The sequence below is a fragment of the Ziziphus jujuba genome, chromosome 9 (assembly GCF_031755915.1).
Source record: "Ziziphus jujuba cultivar Dongzao chromosome 9, ASM3175591v1".
Taxonomy (NCBI): Eukaryota; Viridiplantae; Streptophyta; class Magnoliopsida; order Rosales; family Rhamnaceae; genus Ziziphus; species Ziziphus jujuba.
Window position 1 is genome coordinate 17,217,673 of NC_083387.1, and position 19,834 is coordinate 17,237,506.

At 35.0% G+C, this 19,834-nt stretch overlaps 1 non-coding gene and 1 pseudogene across 1 annotated transcript; one reads left to right on the plus strand and one right to left on the minus strand.

Annotated features, from left to right (window-relative positions):
• Positions 1-953: 953 nt before the first annotated feature.
• On the minus strand, positions 954-1,060 carry LOC132799557 (small nucleolar RNA R71). Its single transcript, XR_009634298.1, has one exon. It is a non-coding gene; the product is annotated as a small nucleolar RNA R71 (small nucleolar RNA).
• A 724-nt stretch (positions 1,061-1,784) lies between these two features.
• LOC132799402 (uncharacterized) lies at positions 1,785-19,383 on the plus strand (annotated as a pseudogene).
• The last annotated feature ends 451 nt before the right edge of the window (positions 19,384-19,834 follow it).

The following is a 19,834-nucleotide window of genomic DNA, read 5'->3' on the forward strand; positions in this document are numbered from 1 at the left end:
GCCAACCTACTTTGAATTTTAATACTTATTTTGTGGTACTTGAAACCAAAATCGTGTTTTTAATTTATTGGTGTTGAGGTTACAAGTTTAGCATACTTAGGGATTTTGTTATTATTATTATTATTTATTTGTTTGGTTTAATAAGATTAGGTTTAGCTTACTTTTAGTTGAAATTTTAGTTTGGCATAATTGTTTACTTTAAAAGCATACCTGTACAAAAGTGTTTAATTTTTGCATTCTTTTTGTTTGGTTCATTATTTCCTAGAGTTATTTTCATTTATCTTTTAGTTAGGTGTTAGTTTGTTTTTCTTTATTGCTAAGTGATTTTAATTGTTAGATTAGTTAGCAACATTAGAATTCCAATTTTTGTTCTCTTGTTCAATTTTCTAATTTTCTTTCTAATTTATTTTCCTTGCTCTGTTTTTAGGAATTAGGTGTTGTGTATGATTCATAGTGGTGATCAAGAGTTCAAGGAGGAAGCTGACTTGGAAAATAAACCAGCACCTAGAAAACAAGCCATAAGGGGTACTTGGGTACGTATAGACCAAGGAACTCAAAAAGGTGCAATGGTCAACCAAAGAGAAGATGATTTGCCCATATGTGAGTATGCCGCTCACAAGAAAGTTGGTGATTTGTCTTGCATAAGGAGACCACCCATTGAAGCAAATAATTTTAAAATTGAAGCATCTACTACTTCTTTGCTTAATAATGTTCAATTTTGTGGTTTGCCTCATGAAGATCCTAGCATGCATATTTCTAGTTTTCTTCAATTGTGTGATACGTCTAAACAAAATGGCGTTTCTGATAATGCTTTTCGATTAAGATTTTTTCCTTGGTCTCTTAGAGACAAGGCAAAAGTGTGGTTGAATTCTTTACTTGCATGTATTATCACTACATGGGATGCTATGGAGGTAAAATTCTTAGACAAATTTTTTCCTCCATCAAAGACCGCAAAATTGAAAAGTGATATAAATAATTTTTGTGAATAGGACCAAGAGACTTTGTACGATGCATGGGAGCGCTTCAAGGAGCTATTAAGAAGATGCCCACACCATGGATTTCCAATATGGATACAGGTACATATTTTTTATAATGGTTTAGATTATGGTAACAAACAATTGGTAGATGCAGCTGCAGGAGGTTCTTTAATGAAGAAGAGGCAATTAGAAGCATTTGAATTAATTGAAGAGATGGCCTATAATAACTACCAATATCCAAATGAGAGGAGACTAAATGGAAGAAGTCGAGTAAAGGCCGTGGAAGATGTTGATATTAACAACCTAGGGGCTCAACTTGCAAACCAATTCATGAAGACCTTGAACACTCAATTTGGTCAAATAGCGGTGAATTCTATCCAATCTACTAATAATTTTTTACTTTGTGATTTATGTGGTTCTCATGGTCATAATAGTGTGGATTGTCAAGTTGGAAATCCCTTTGCTTCTGATGATGTTAATTTTGTAGGGAACTTTCAAAAGCAACAGAACAATCCGTATTCTAACACATATAATCCAGGATGGAGGAACCACCCAAATTTTTCATGGTCTAACAACAACCAGCAAGGATCTCACCAAGGACAAAGCGGAGGGTTTCAAAGACAACAATTCCAATCTCCATTCTACCAAAAGCCGCCACTTGCACATCAAAATCAAAATTCTTCTTAAGCTCAAACTCAATTTTCTTCACTTGAACAATCCTTGAAAGAGTTATCTAATAATACTAATTCTTTCATGTAGAGAACTGAGCAACAATTGACAAACCATAGTCAAATGTTCAATAACTAAATGGCTACAATCAATAGCTTGGAGAACCAAATAGGTCAATTAGAACCTCAATTCCAAGGAAGTCAAGGAACTTTGCCAAGCCTTGAGCAAGTTCAAGCCATTACATTAAGAAGTCGAAAGCAAGTTGCCGAACCTAACAAAAGTGATGAAGGGATGATGATTCTTGATGATGAAGATGAGGAGAGCCCCATAGGCTCAACATCACACTTGGCCACACATGACAACTCAAAATCAAATGTGGAGCATAATAAGGCTGATAGAGAAAAGATGAAGGTTCAAGTGATGCCATGAAGTCTCCACCAGCAAAGTACATACCACCACAAGCAAGAGAGGCCGAGAGCTCACCGATTGAATCACAAAAAGTTAAGCCAGCTGATGAGGACATGACCAAGAGCCCTTCAAGATGGAGCCCAGATTCACTTCAAATGTCTACAGGACCCATAAGCCGAGCATGAGCAAAGAGATTGAAAGAGGCACTAAATGGTTTAATCCAAGAGGTGTTTTCAAGTTAAGGAAGCAAGTTCATTAGTGAAGATGAACTAAAATTGGTCCATATGATTGGGATGGTGGATGCCAACGTGAAAGAGAGTTTAACGCATGGACTTCTACAACATGGTGATGTCATATGTGACATGACATCCAACTAAGCTTGGCCAAAATTTATAATTAGGAAAATATTAATTTTTATTTATGTTTTGACTGGATTTTGGCATGTTGCCTATTTACTTTCCTAATTTAGTTTTTATTAGGTTTTTAAATTACTTTCCTAATTTTATTAGAGTCGAATTGGTCAAAGAATTAAAGGCCATTCAAATTAGGAAACTAGGAGCTAAATTAGGTTTGCTAAACCTAACCACATTAGGTTTCCTAAACCTAACCAAATTAGGTTTCCTAAACCAAATTTTCGTCTATTATTATTCCACCTGTACTTTTAGCAAATTTAGGAAAGCTTTGTAATTTATTTTGCCTATTTAAAGGCACATAAGTCATGAATAAAGGGGAGATTACAATTTTGATTGAAAGTGAGAGTGATTCTCTTAGTTCTCTAGAACTGTATCGAACTTTTTCAAGCTTTGTTTGTGAAGTTCAAATTCGACTTATCAATAGGTTATTTCACACCCTATTGTGGCATCTTCACTATACCAAGGTTCTTACCTCAAATATAGGTAACGGGTCGAGGTCTTCCATTGATAACTTGTAATTAGACTGTCCTAATTCAATCATTGTTACAGGTTTAGAGGCAGGTCGCTCTAGGTTCGTATCACCAGCACCTTACCTAAGCAAACCTATTGACAAGCACGAAAAAGATGAGGAGAAGAATCAAACCTACAAGAAGATCCCACCTCCACCTTTCCTATCTAGGTTTAGGAATGCAAAGTTAGATAATGAATTTAAAAAGTTTCTCGATGTATTTAAGCAATTGCATGTAAATATCCCTTTCATAGATGCCTTAGAACAAATGCCTTCCTATGTTAAGTTTTTGAATGCAATATTGTCAAACAAAAGGAGGTGGGAGAATTATGAGTTAGTAGCTTTGAGTGAGGAGAGTAGTGCTAGGTTGCACCATAGGATTCCACCAAAGTTAAAAGATCCAGGAAGCTTTGATATCCCGTGTAACATTGGACATTATAATTTTATGGCTCTTTATGATTTAGGTGCTAGTATTAATTTGATGCCATATAGCATTTACAGGAAGCTTGGAGTGGGAGATGTGAAGCCTACCACTGTGACTGTTCAAATGGCGGATTGAAGCATCAAAAGGCCAAGGGGAATATTGGAGGATGTACTTGTAAAAGTAAATAAGTTCATATTCCCTGCACACTTTGTGATACTTGATATGGAGGAAGATGACAACATTCCAATCATTCTTGGAAGACCATTTCTTGCAACCGGACATGCCCTCATTGATGTACAACAAAGGCAAGTAACCCTTAGAGTACTCAATGAGGAGGTAAGTTTTCAAATCCCTAATGTTGTTAAATTTCCTAATCTTGATGAAATTTCTTCTTGCTTTCTTGTTGACGCATGTGATGAATTGGTAAATGATATGGCAAAGGAAAGTAATTTAGATCCCTTAGGATTGAGTGAGTTATTTAAACCATGTGAAGAAGAAGAAAAACAAGAGTGTAACATCATAGATATAGCCACCCACTGTGAGGTAGATTATGTTGGAAAGTTTGAGGATTTAGGTGAGAGTGTGGACCTAGAAAGATACCGAGTGTGGAGCACCCACCTATAATTGATTTGAAGCCACTACCTAGTCATTTAAAATATGCATTTCTAGGATTTAATAATACCATTCCGGTAATAATTTCATCCGCCCTTAATGAGGACCAAGAAGCCAAACTTTTAGAAGTCTTAAGGGAACATAAATTTGCAATAGGTTGGACTATAGCTGATATTAAGGGTATTAGCCCCTCTATTTGTATGTACAAAATATTTATGGATGAAGACCATAAACCAGCTATAGAACATCAAAGGAGGCTTAATCCTAATCTTAAGGAAGTGGTTCATGGTGAGATTTTAAAGCTTTTAGATGCCGGGATTATCTATTAGGTTAGTTATTGGGTGGAGAGTGTGTATTGATTATAGGAAGCTTAACAAGGCCACTAGAAGACCATTTTCCTTTGCCATTCATTGATCAAATGTTAGAAAGGTTAGCTGGTAAGGAATATTATTGTTTTCTAGATGGTTATAGTGGTTACAATCAAATAGCTATTGCCCCTGATGATCAAGAAAATACTACTTTTAGTTGTCCTTATGGAACTTTTGCCTATAGAAGGATGCCTTTTGGTTTGTGCAATACACCTGTAACCTTTCAAAGGTGTATGATGTCTGTCTTTTCGGATATGGTAGAAGATATCATTGAAATTTTTATGGATGATTTTAGTGTATTTGGTGATTCTTTTACTTGTTGCTTGCAATTATCTGGGGTTCTTTTAAGGTGTAAAGAAACGAATCTTGTGCTTAATTGGGAAAATTTTCACTTTATGGTTCAAGAGGGCATAGTTTTAGGTCATAAGGTTTCTAAAAAGGGAATTAAGGCAGATAAAGCTAAAATAGAAGTTATAGATAAATTGCCTCTACAGACTTCAATAAAAGGTATTAGGAGTTTTTATGGCCATGCGGGCTTTTATAGGAGATTTATTAAGGATTTTTTCAAGATAACTAAACCTCTTTGTAACTTGTTGAATAAAGATTTTCCCTTTGTTTTTGATGATGAATGCATGCATGCTTTTAATCTTTTGAAAGAAAAATTAATATGTGCTCCCATTATGTGTGCTCCTAATTGGAATCTTCGTCTTGAAATTACGTGGGATGCTAGTGATTATGCTATAGGAGCTATTTTGGGACAAGGAAAGATAAAAAACTGCATGTTATTTATTATGCTTCTAGAACTTTGAATGATGCTCAACTTAATTATGCTACTACTAAGAAATAGATGCTTGCCATTGTCTTTGCTTTTGATAAGTTTACAGCATATTTGTTAGGTTCTAAGACCATTGTCTATACTGATCATAGTGCAAGTAAGTACCTCATGATTAAGAACCTCATGAGTAAGAAAGAGTCTAAACCTAGGTTAATTAGATGGGTTTTGTTACTTTAAGAGTTTGATTTAGAAATTTTGGATACAAAAGGGGTAGAAAACCTAATAGCCGATCACTTGTCTAGGCTAGAATTGAGTGAGGAAAAAGAAGAAAGAGACATAGAAGAGTGTTTTCCAGATAAGAAAGTGTTTAGGGTTGATGGTGTGTTTGATGTACCTTGGTATGCTGACATTGCTAATTATTTGGTTACTCATTTATGCCGCCTAGTTTGGAAAAACCATATGAAAAGCATAAGTATCTTAAGGAAAGTAGGTATTACTTTTGGGATGATCCCTATCTTTTTAAGAAGTGTGCCGATGGTATAATTAGGAGATGTGTTCCTAGAGAAGAGATAATGTCCATTATTAAAAGTTGTCATTCTAGTGAGTATAGGGGGCATTTTGGGACTAGAAAAACCATAGTAAAAATTTTGAATTCTGGATTTTATTGGCTATCTATGTTTAAAGATACTAATATTAAGGTGCAAGGGTGTGATAGGTGCCAAAGAATCAGGAATATATGAAGGAAGAATGAGATGCCTTTGAAGAATATCCTTGAGGTAGAATTATTTGATGTTTGGGGTATTGATTTCATGGGTCCTTTCCCTTCTTCTTGTGGTAATAAATATATTCTAGTTGCTGTGGATTATGTTTCTAAATGGGTTGAAGCTAGTGCACTACCTACTAATGATGCACAGGTTGTAGTGAAATTTTTAAAAAAATACATTTTTACTAGATTTGGTAACCCTGAGCAATCATTAGTGATGGTGGCACTCAGTTTTGTAACAAACAATTTGAATCCCTTCTTGCTAAAATATGGTGTTAAACATAAAATTGCTACTCCTTACCACCCACAAACTAGTGGGCAAGTAGAAATTTTAAACAGGGAAATAAAGAGGATTTTGGAGAAGACGATCAATACTTCAGGAAAGGATTGGAGCTTAAAGCTAGATGATGCACTTTGGGCATACCGAACCGCCTACAAGACCCCCATTGGTACTTCTCCGTATAAATTGATTTTTGGTAAGGAATGTCATCTTCCCGTGGAATTGGAGCATAAAGCAAATTGGGCAACCAAGTTTCTCAATTTTGATCAAGAGTCCATAGGCAGGAATAGGCTCTTGCAATTGGATGAACTTGAAGAATTTAGGATGGATGCTTTTGAGAATGCAAAGATTTATAAAGAAAGGACAAAGAGATGGCATGACAAGATGATTAAAAAGAGGAACTTTCATGTTGGACAAAAGGAACTTCTTTATAACTCTAGACTTAAATTGTTTCTAAGTAAATTAGGATCCAGATGGAGTGGACCATATGAGATTTTCCAAGTGGACATGAGAGCTGTTTTGGAGTCAATACAACGGGTTAGGGCTCAAGTTGAGCATGCGAATCAAAGGATGGGAAGGCTAGAAGTTTCCCAAGGAATTTCGAACATAAGAAATAGGCAAGAATTCCATGGAGGACGAGCCCGAGGACAAGGAGGTCGCGAGAGACCGAGAGAGGAATTTGATGAGGAGCCATTCGGTGGAGACTTTGAGGAAGGTATGGACGAAACTTTTGCTGTCCAAGATAGAGCTGGCCATGGATGATATAGGAGGGAAGAAACAGATGACAATCTTAGCAATATCAAGATCAACATCCCACCATTCATGGGAAAAAGTGACCCCAAAGCATATTTAGAGTGGGAAGAAAAGATGGAGATGATATTTAACCGCCATAATTATTCAGAGGCTAAGAAGGTGAAATTGGCAGCAATGGAGTTTGGCCATTATGTACTCCAATGGTGGACCAATGAGCAAAACACCTGAAGGAGAGTTGGTGATGACTTGATTACTACATGGCGACAAATGAAAGGAGCCATGCGGAAGCGATTCGTGCCATCACACTATCATAGGTTGTTACATCAAAGACTGAAATCTTTATCTTAAGGACATGGATCCGTGGAGGATTATTACAAGGAGATGGAGATGCTTCTGATGAGATTGAACTTGAATGAAGATAGGGAAGTGACCATGGCAAGGTTTCTTGGTGGTTTGAATCGTGAAATAGCCAATCAACTAGAATTGCAACAATATGTGGAATTGAAGGAGATATTGCATGTGGCTATTAAATTAGAGCATCAATTCAAGAGGAGGGGTGTAAGATCATGGTTTAGAGGTGTTTCCAACAGTGGAAGGTCCAATTCAAGTGGCTGGAGGAACAATCCCATCTATGAAAGCAAGCCAAAGCCGAAAGTCAAAGAAGAAAGTTCAAACTAACCAAGGAAGGAGACTAGAATCAAATCTGTCCAAGCACCAAAGAATGACGTAAAATTAAATCCTAAACCTTCTATCTAGAACTTATGATGTTGTGTGTTAAGTGCCAGGGAGGAGGACACATCACTAGCCAATGCCCGAATAGAAGAATCATGGTGTTAAAGGGCAATGACGAGCTAGAATCGGAAAGTGAAGAAAGTGAGGATGAAGCCAAGCAAGAGGAGGACTTGGAGGATGAACCCGAAACCTTGCAAGCATCCAATGCTGAATTAAACTTGCTTTCTAGGAGAGTACTTGCTGCATACAAAGATGAGGATGAAATTCAAAGAGAGAACATCTTCCACACTCGATGTGAAATTCAAGGTAAGATTTGTAGTATGATTATTGATAGTGGAAGTTGTACAACTGTAATTAGTAACATTGTAGTTGATAAATTAGGCTTAATAACTATTAAACATCCAGAACCTTATAGATTACAATGGCTTAATGATAGTGGTGAAATAAAAGTGAATAAACAAGCCAAAGTAAAATTTAATATAGGTAGATATGAGGATGTAGTTTTATGTGATATTGTACCCATGATTGTTGGACATATACTATTAGGTAGACCATGGCAATTTGATAAAGATGCACTCATTTTGGTCGAGAAAATAGTATTGTTTTCAGGTTTAAAGGGAAGAAGGTCAAGCTGGAAGCATTATCTCCTAAAGAGGTTTACAAACACCAATTACAAATGCAACAATTGAGAGAAGCCGAAAAGCTCAAGGAAAAAGCAAGTATGGCACCAACGGCTTCACCACCCTTTCAAGGAGGTAAGATTGAGGTTGCTGACCAAGATAAGGTTTCTAAAATTCATATTGAGTGGAAAGATCAAGGAAAAGTCGAAAGAGAGGGGAAAGAAAGTGGCAAACCTGAGAGCATGGAGAAGGAAGAAAAATCCGAAGGTGTGCGCCAATCCAAGGGAAAAAAGGAAAAAGAAAGAAAAGAAAGGTTAATTAGCAACTTTTATTTGAGTTTAGGGGATATTAATAAAGTTATTGAGTGTAAGAAACCTTTGTTGTTCATGATTTATAAAGAAAATTATTTTAATGATCAAACTAACTTTGAAGAACTTGAATTGCCAAGTTCAATGATTTCTCTTTTGAAGGAATTTGGAGATGTCTTCCCAAATGAAATTCCAAGTGGACTACCACCAATTTGAGGGATAGAACATCAAATTGACTTTGTTCCAAGGGCTGCCATACCAAATAGACCAGCTTATAGGAGCAATCCCGAAGAAACAAGGGAGCTGCAAAAACAGGTAAGTGATTTGCTTGATAAAGGATACATTCGTGAGAGTTTAAGTCCATGTGCTATTCCTGTTTTGTTGGTACCTAAAAAAGATGGTTCTTGGAGAATGTGTGTTGATTGTAGGGCTATAAATAACATTACCATCAAATATAGGCATCCCATTCCTATATTAGATGATATGCTTGATGAGTTGCATGGTGCTTGCATGTTTACAAAAATTGATCTTAGGAGTGGTTATCATCAAATTAGGATGAAAGAAGGTGATGAATAGAAAACCGCATTCAAAACTAAATATGGGCTATATGAATGGTTAGTTATGCCTTTTGGATTATCCAATGCACCTAGTACTTTCATAAGGCTCATGAATCATGTAATGCGTCCATTTATTGGTAAATTTGTGGTTGTTTATTTTGATGACATTCTAATATATAGCCAAAATTTGGATGACCATGTGGATCAACTTAGGCAAGTTTTGCAAGTTCTTAGAAAGGAAAGATTGTTTGCTAACATTAAAAAATGTGAATTTTGCAAAGATGAGCTTGTGCTTCTAGGATTTGTAGTAAATGCTGCAGGAATCAAAGTTGACCAAGCTAAGGTGAAGGTAATTCAAGAGTGGCCGGTTCCTACTTCTATCACCCAAGTGAGGAGCTTTCATGGCTTGGCAAGCTTTTATAGAAGATTTGTCCAGGATTTTAGTACCATAGCTGCACCATTGAATGAAGTAGTCAAGAAGAATGCAGCCTTAAATGGGGGGAAGTACAAGAAAAAAATTTTAATTTGTTGAAAGAAAATTTGTGTAATGCACTTTTGTTAGTTTTGCCTAATTTTTCTAAGACTTTTAAAATTGAGTGTGATGCTTCGGGTGTAGGTATTGAAGCTGTCTTAATGCCCTAAACTACCCGACTTATGACAAGGAGATGTATGCTTTGGTGAGGGCTTTGGAGACATGGCAGCATTATCTCATGCCAAAGGAGTTTGTGATTCATACAGATCATGAGTCTTTGAAGCATCTCAAGGGTCAAGGAAAGCTCAACCGAAGGCATGCCAAGTGGATTGAATTTATTGAAGCCTTTCCCTATGTGATCCGCTACAAAAAAGGTAAAGAAAATGTGGTTGCCGATGCATTATCTCATGCCAAAGGAGTTTGTGATTCATACAGATCATGAGTCTTTAAAGCATCTCAAGGGTCAAGGAAAGCTCAATCGAAGGCATGCCAAGTGGATTGAATTTATTGAAACCTTTCCCTATGTGATCCGCTACAAAAAGGTAAAGAAAATGTGGTTGCCGATGCATTATCCCAAAGGTATGTACTCTTTTCTACCTTAGATGCTAGATTGCTTGGATTTGAACAATTGAAAGAACTTTATGAGCATGATAGTGACTTTGGAGAAATTTTTAAAACCTGTTTGAAACATGGATTTAATAAATTTTACATATTTGAGGGATATTTGTTTAAGGAAAACAAACGTTGTGTGCCTAATTGTAGTATTAGGGAATTATTGGTTCGGGAAGGACATGGGGGTGGTTTGATGGGTCATTTTGGTGTTTTAAAAACTTTATCCTTGTTGCAAAAACATTTTTACTGGCCTAACATGAGGAGAGATGTTGAGAGAATTTGTGAAAGATGTTTGAAGTGTCGAAAAACAAAATCAACATTGAAACCGTATGGATTGTATAAGCCTTTGCCGATTCCTACCTATCCTTGGGTAGATTTATCTATGGATTTTATTCTTGGTTTGCCTAGGTCAAGGACAGGTAAGGTTTCAATATTTGTTGTAGTAGATAGGTTTTCTAAGATGGCACATTTTATTGCATGTAACAAAACTGATGATGCATCCAATATTGCTAATTTATTTTTTAAGGAAATTGTGAGATTGCATGGAATGCCAAGAACTATTGTTTCGAATAGGGATGCTAAGTTCTTAAGCTATTTTTGGAAAACCTTGTGGGCTAAATTAGGTACTAAGCTTTTATTTTCAACTACTCGTCATCCACAAACTAATGGACAAACCGAAGTAGTAAATAGAACCTTGTCTGCATTGTTGAGAGCATTAATTAGTAGAAATTTAAGAACTTGGGAAGAATGTTTGCCACATGTTGAATTTGCATATAATAGGACTTTACATTCAGCAACTAAATTTACTCCATTTGAAATTGTTTATGGTTTTAATCCTTTGACTCCATTAGATTTAACACCTTTACATTTAAGTGAGCGTGCTAATCTAGATGGAAAACAAAAAGCTGATTTTGTAAAGTAGATTCATGAGAAGACACGAGCAAATATTGAGAGGAGGACCGAGCAATATGCAAAGGTGGCTAATCAAGGCCAAAAATCAATGGTGTTTGAACCTGGAGATTGGGTGTGGCTGCATTTAAGGAAAGAAAGGTTTCCTGAACAAAGGAAATCCAAACTCATGCCGAGGGGCGATGGACCTTTTCAAGTTTTGAAGAGGATAAATGACAATGCCTACAAACTTGATTTACCGGGTGAGTATAGTGTTAGCGCCACCTTTAATGTTGCTGATTTATCTCTTCTTGCTGCAGGTGATGACTTCGATTTGAGGACAAATCCTTTTCAAGAGGAGGGGAATGATACGAACCCGTCTGAGCTCGCACCACCGACAACTCACTGAGGTAATGATCTGATACGGATGAAGATTGGACCGATCACTAAGGCTCAAGCTAAGAGGTTTAAGGACAATCTTGTTGCCTTTATCCAGAAAGTAATTCATTCTCAAAAGGGCTTGTCCATACCTGAAGATAGAAGACCTGCTTTAAGTATCCAAGTGGTGCAAGCTAATACATCGGACACTTTATATCAGACATCCTTGCCTCGGACATCTGATCTCGGACTTCGGACCTTGGATGTAACTTAGCTCGGCCAGACACTACTTAGCTCGGATAGACATCAGTTAGCTCGGCCAGACACAAGTTAGCTCGGACAAACATCAGTTAGCTCGGCCAGACACAAGTTAGTTCAGACAGACATCAGTTAGCTCGGATAGGCCATAAGTTAGCTCGGACATCAGGCAAACATAAGTTAGCTCGGTTGAAGACATAATTCAGCTTAGATGTCAAAGTTAACTCGTTACCTAATTTGCGATTGACTTTCTTTCTTTTTGGGTTTTTTATTTATTTATTTTCTGGACAAATAACTTTAGGAAGGTTTTTATTTTATTCTTTCCATTGTAAATTAATTAATTCCTAATTTAATATAAAGGAATTAATTAATCAAACTTAGATTAGAAAAGGAAGTATAGTTTCGGCCAACTAGGTTTCTTTATGTGTGTGGCCGATTTTCCTAGGGTTTTTAGGGTTTGTTTTGTTTCTTTCAAAGCCTATTTAAAGGCTTATTTTTTAATAAGAATACAACTTTGATTTGATTGAGAAAATACTTGTGAGATTAATTATCTCTTTGTTCTTTGAGAACACCCAAAACACCATTAGAGATTTGGTTGTTTTTAGCTTGACTTATTAATAGGTTTTCCATCCCCTATTGTGGTGTCTATATTATACCAAGGTTTCTAACCACAGGTTGGTTAGGGATTGAGGTCCATTCCATTAGAACTTGAACTTAATTAAAGATCCGAGCTAATATAATACGAGTTTAGGAGCAGGTCGTCCTAGGTTCGTAGAGCATCTTAGGAAGGAAAGATTATTTGCTAACCTTAAGAAGTGTGATTTTTGCAAAGATGAACTTGTATTTCTAGAATTTGTTGTGAAAGTGTTTGACCCAGGAGATTGGGTTTGGTTGCACATAAGGAAGTTGAGGTTTCCAAAACAACGAAAGTCTAAACTCATGCCGTGTGGAGATGGTCCATTCTAAATATTGGAGAGACTTAACGACAATGCCTACAAGTTGGATCTTCCAGGTGAGAATAATGTAAGTGCTACTTTTAATGTCGCTGAGTTATCTCCTTTTTGTGCAGGTGACGATTTGAGGACAAATCCTTTTCAAGAGGAGGGGAATGATGAGGATATGACCAAGAGCCCTTCAAGATGGAGCCCAGATCCATTTCAAATGTCTACAGGACCCATAACCCGAGCACAACCAAAGAGATTGAAAGAGGCACTAAATGGTTTAATCCAGGAGGTGTTTACAACCCAAGGAAGCAAGTTCATTAGTGAAGATGAACTAACATTGGTCCATATGATTAGGATGGTGGATGCCAACGTGAAAGAGAGTTTAACGCATGAACTTCTACAACATGGTGATGTGGCATCATATGGTGACATGGCATCCAACTAAGCTTGGCCAAATTTTATAATTAGGAAAATATTAATTTTTATTTATGTTTTGATTGGATTTTGGCATGTTGCCTATTTACTCTCCTAATTTAGTTTTTATTAGGTTTTCAAATTACTTTCCTAATTTTATTAAAGTTAAATTGGTCAAAGAATTAAAGGCTATTCAAATTAGTAAACTAGGAGCTAAATTAGGTTTCCTAAACCTAACCACATTAGGTTTCCTAAACCTATCAAAATTAGGTTTCCTAAACCTAATTTTCATCCATTATTATTACACCTTTACTTTGAGCAAATTTAGGAAAGCTTTACAATTTATTTTTCCTATTTAAAGGCACATAAGTCATGAATAAAGGGGAGATTACAATTTTGATTCAAAGTGAGAGTGATTCTCTCAGTTCTCTAAGAACTATATCAAACTTTTCAAGCTTTGTTTGTGGAGTTCAAATTTGACTTATCAATAGGTTATTCCGCACCTTATTATGGCGTCTTCACCATACCAAGGTTCTTACCTTAAATATAGGTAACGGGTCGAGGCCTTCCATTGATAACTTGTAATTAGGCGGTCTAATTCAATCTTTGTTACGGGTTTAGAGGTAGGTAGCTCTAGGTTCGTATCATTTTAGGAGGCTTAAATAGAAACAAACCAAATTTTAGGAGTTTCTAAGGTTCTCTTAAGGGTTCTAGGGTTTTAAAGTTTTAGAGTTTTAGAAGATCAATTGGAGAGCTTGGAGGAGGCATAGAGATGTGGGCTTGCTTGGAGAAGAAGGCTACGACTTTGAGAGCTCTTAGAGGAGAATTTCTTCAATAGTTTTTATTCTCTTCTCTTTTCTCTTTAATTGTGAACTTTATTAGTTTTAATAATTATGGATGTTGAATTTATTTTTTCCATGAACTAATTTTCATAGTTAGGACTATGATGTAGCCCTAATTATGAAGGTTTAATTGTTTTAATATATGTTGAGTTTTATTTAGTTAGTAATATGTTTTGTTAATAAATTATTGGTATGTTTAATGCTTTTGTAGGATGAAAGGAATGAATGATTTTAATAATGTTTGAGCTTGGAAAAGGATAATATTACGGATCTCCAATGATTTACATGAATGCATAATTGATTGGAAAATAGTTATGTTTCATGCCATATTATTTGCTTAATCTATGCTTGATGAATTTGCATGATTTAATTTATAGGCCGGAAGGAATAAATTAGGTTATGTGAATATTAGCAATTGTGAGTTGAAACTACTTTTGATTAATGTTGTGATTAAGTGTGGTTAACAAAATTACTAGTTAATTAAATTCACATATTTAAGTAATTAAATTGGAATAGTTAGTGGTGAAATCAAATGCCCTAGTATTCATAATTATTAATTTAACTCTCTCTTTACTTGAAATTGATCTAATTTTAATTGATTGCTTTTGTTTAATTTAGTTTATTTATTTTTAATTGCCATCTTAAATTTTAGTTCAAATATTATCAAAGCCTAATTATCTTTGGTACTTAATTCTTAATCCCTTGGGAACGACAATCTCATTTTTTCACTTTTTTACTTGAAAATAATTTGTGCACTTGCGAGTTAATTTTACACATCAAGAACTTTCAGCCTTAACTTATATTTTTGGCCTTGAACTTGTTTTGAAATCTTGTTTGGCTTTGTTGGTGCTCCACGAATTGGTTGTTGATTTCCAAGGGTTTGGTGCTCTTGATATATGTGTGGTACCGCTCATCTTTAGTTGTTGCTCTATTTTGATCGCCATATGCAACATCCCCTCAAGATTAATAAATTGGTACAAATCCACTTGGTCAGCAATGTTCTTGTTCAAACCCGCAAGAAAACGAGCCTAACCAAATTGGGTTTCCTAAACCTAATCACATTAGGTTTCCTAAACCTATCAAAATTAGGTTTCCTAAACCTAATTTTCGTCCATTATTATTCCACCTTTACTTTTAGCAAATTTAGGAAAGCTTTATAATTTATTTTGCCTATTTAAAGGCACATAAGTCATGAATAAAGGAGAGATTACAATTTTGATTCAAAGTGAGAGTGAGTCTCTTGGTTCTCTAAGAACTATATCGAACTTTTTCAAGCTTTGTTTGTGGAGTTCAAATTCGACTTATCAATAGGTTATTCCGCATCCTATTGTGGCGTCTTTACTATACCAAGGTTCTTACCTCAAATAGAACTTTGTTACGGGTTTAGAGGCAGGTCGCTCTAGGTTCGTATCATCATAATCGTGAAAAACCATCTCAACTCTTTGCTCCCACTCAAGGTAAGCTTTAGGACCTATCTTACCATCGAATGAAGGTATTTTAACCTTGATACCCCTATTGGCTTTCCCACGGGTCCTCCTTCTTGTACTAGTTGAATTGACTTCTTCTTCTCTCAATCCATCTCCATTGGTTCTACTAGTATGTTCATCTCATTGCACAACTTTTCTCCTATTTCTTCCAACTTGTGGGGTGATTTGTTGTACGGAAGCATCCATCCTTGATTTGACTTCATTAATTTCTCCCTTAAGCTCTTTTATTTTCACCTTCAATTAAGCCTTGAATTCTGTCTTGAGCTTCTCCGTCATTTCACCAATTAGAGCTCGTAAAAGTCTTGGATCAAGATCTGTTTTTTGTGCCATTTATTCTAGAAGAAGATTAGTAATAATAGCACAATAATATAAGAGATCCTCACAATTTCACTCCCCCACATGTTTCACTCAATTAAGGTCTCAACACTCGTATTTACACACTAATTTGGCTTTTACCCTCTAATGAGCTCAGACTCTCTTGCCTTTTTCCTCTCCTAGTTAAATCTATTGGTTATTTGCAAACTAAATCCCAAACAATACTAATCTGAAAATTATATCCAATTAACTTATCAATAGAATCGACTAACTTAGAAAAATATGAAACAAGCAAAAACAAATAATAGAGCAATTGGTTTCTCCCAACAAAGGAAATTGACCAAAGAATATAAACAAATTGACCATAATAAAGAATTTGGAAATAATAAGTGATTTAGGTAGCAAGACAAAGACTGAATTAAACTAAAGAATTAAAGAGTAAGAAAATAATACCTTGAATCGGCTTTAATTTTTTCTTTGAATCTTAAGGCTTAGTGCTCCTTTTTTCTAGCCAAACCTAAATCACTCAATTTGCAATACATATATGTTAACCAAAACCAGCAACAAGATCTCAACAATCTTCACAATAAACTTCGACTTTTGCCATATTTTTTTCTTAACTTTTTTTTACCCTTTTTTTTCTTTTTCTTTTTTTTTTTTTTTTGTTTTTTTTATGTATCACCAAGTATCACTAAATATCAAGTAATTCAGCAGCAACAATATCACCAAATATCTATCTCAATCCAAATATTTCAACCTATCTCACAAAATGTACCAATGGATAAAATTTGATTCAACTCGGTTCCACTAATGTATGTATTTTGGCTAGGATGCAATTTATGCAATTTTTTTTTTTCATCAAGATAGCATCATGATAATGTAAAATTAATGACTAGAATTTATAAGAAAAGATCACACAAAAACCAAATTCTTGAAAGAGAACAATTGATGCAATTGCGGCCAAAATTCAATACTAGAAAACAATAAGAACACCAAAATGTTTTAGACCCAAACAAAATTTGATACTGAATTGGACTCAAAGATAATCTAATGCAAGAAGATTTTTTTTTTCGGATTTTTAGGAAAAAAAAATTTTTTTTGGATGTTGATGATCATGAAGAACTAACACAAATACACTAGAGTGCAATCTAACATAATGCTAAATTACAAAAAAAACACAAAAAATAAAAATTAAAAGATAATCAAACGTGAAAATTAGAGATGAGGCTCTGATACCAAATTGATACAATCCTAAGCAATCCAACCTAGATTTCTACAAACTGATGCATGCAAAAAATTTGTCCAAAATATTTTCCTAAACTCAACCCTAAATTTTAACTTATTTCCTAATTTAAATTTGACTAGTCAACTCTTTTCTAGTTTCGAAAAGTGACTAATTACATAACAACTTAAGATTAGGAAACTAGTTAATTTTCCAACCAAAAATAATTACAAACATAATAAAATTAAAGGTTTCCTAAAACATGGTGACTAAGTAACTTGATGATCAAGTAAGACACCTAATTAGCCTAAAAAAGGAAACAAGCCGATTTCTTTCTTTTCAACCAATGTTGAACAGCCACTATGATGCCACATGTCATGCCACATGTCATCAAAGTGCCACATTATCATGCTATTGAGAAATCACCAAATTGCCCCTAACCTTGTTTTCCTTCAAGCTTTCATATCCGCAGCCTTCAATGCTCAATATTGTTGCTAATTTTGATCCCTCCTTAGCAAAACTCTTACATTCTTTATTGACAAGCACCTCCTGAATAAGACCATTTAATGTTTCGTTAAACCTCTTTGCACGAGCTCTAGTAATAGGTCCAGTTGGCAACTTCAGTGGCTCAGGACTCCATCTTTGAGTGCTCCCATGGTGATCCCCATTAGCCTATTTACTTTTCCAATTTAGTTTTATAGGTTTTTAAATTACTTTCCTATTTTTGTTAGAGTTAATTGGTCAAGGAATTAAAGGCCATTCAAATTAGAAACTAGGAGCCAAACTAGGTTTCCTAAACCTAAATTTCAGCAAGAATTGTTTTTGGTAAATTTAGGAAAGCTTTGTAATTTATTTTTCCTATTTAAAAGCACATAAGTGATGAATAAAGGTTGAATTCAAGGTGAGAGTGATTCTCATGGTTCTCTAAGAACTATATTGAACTTTTCATGCTTTACTTGTTGAGTTCAAATCTGACTTATCAATAGGTTATTTCGCATCCTATTGTGGCATCTTCACCATACCAAGGTTCTTACCTCGAATATAGATAAAGGGTCGAGGTGTTCCATTGATAACTTGTAATTAGACAGTCTAAATCAATTTTTGTTATGGGTTTAGAGGCAAGTCGCTCTAGGTTCGTATCAACTATGGACTCGGCCACGTATGGGAAAAAATAGAAAATATGCAAATGAAGAAATTGAAAGTTTAGTGGACAAAATTGTGAGTAAATATTTATGATACTTTTCTTTAAAATTTATTAAGTACGCTTAAAATTCATTATTATTGTTACCATGCACAATATATTATTATTTAGTCAAATATTATAATTTTCTAATCATTTAATATATGTATATATATTGTAGTATGACCTAAGGAAGAAGGCAAGGGAAGGAGAAATAGAGTCTTCACTTCCGGACGATATCCTTATACAAGCTTTGGGGACTAAAGAGTATGGAGGTCAATTTAGGGTTCGAGACAAACATTGTATGGTGTCTAATTTTTTCCACACCCTTAGGCAAAGTTCACAAAAGAAGGATAAGTCCGAGGAGAGCGAGAGAATTACCAAGCTAGAGTTGGTGGTTAGTGGTCTCTTGGACATCATTCAAAAGAAGGCAACTTTGGAAAGATTAGTGAGCTAGTATCTACATGTGGAATTAATCTATAGTCACAACCTCATACACCTGGACAACAATCTTCGCATGGAGAGGCATTGCATTCTCATACTCATACTTAGTTGTCACATGGAGATCATGAAGTACATGGCGATGGTGTTGCTAATCGAGGTACCCCATCTGCTTCTAGGCTTGATGCTCGTCGTATTTGTCCATCATCTTCAGAGGTATTTTGACAATTCAAAAATTAATTCAAATTTACATTTAGCATTGATATATATGTTTAAATAATAATCTGGTTTTTATTAATTTTGTTATGTGTCTGTTATTATTATTGCCAGGTGAAGTACATAAATAAATATATAAATATATTAATTAGTTTTCAACTTGGTTTGTAATAGAGGGTGTTAAATACAATCTTGCACAAAGCAGCTTCAATAATATTGTAGCACATGATACTTTAGTTCCTTGCATCCCAACGGATGTATGCCATGGTGATGTCGAAGGTGCAATTGTTGCATGGCCTTTCAATCTTGTTATTTTTCCATCGGATGAGGTTTGATGCAATTGCATATAATAATTAATATGTATATGTTTTAAATAATTTTTTTTGGTTATACTTCAATTTTTGTTTGTTGATATTTGTAGCGAAGTTCGAAGAAGACACATGTTGAAGATGATCAAGGTGGTGATGGTGATGATCCCTTAATTGTTACCCCACCGATCCGTGAGTTGCTAAGACGGATCGACGACGTCGAGAGTGATCATTTATAGATGTTTCATATGAGCGAAGGAACCGTGAGGCATGAACAAGAGTTGTGCATATCGAAGAATGACATCACCAATTTTTGTTACATGCAAAAGTTAAGTTAGAGTGCATCTTGTTCTGCATAAGGTAATTTAAATTTAAATATGTTAGTATTTATATCTAATTTTTCAATTCAATTAATTATAGATATCATTATAAAAATTTATATTTACTCGTACATATACAATGGATGTTGCAATATATAATAGATTGATAAGCACAAGTGATGAAGGGAATTATTGCTTTGTTCATCCCGAACTCATTGCACCGATTGGTCATCCAAACCCTCCTGAACGAATGATAAATATATTGAGTAGATGGCAACATGAAACATGAGATCAATTATGGTTCTTTCCCATACTGTGTAAGGTATGTTATGTTAAGTTATAATAGACTTTGTTAATTAATTTCATCAAA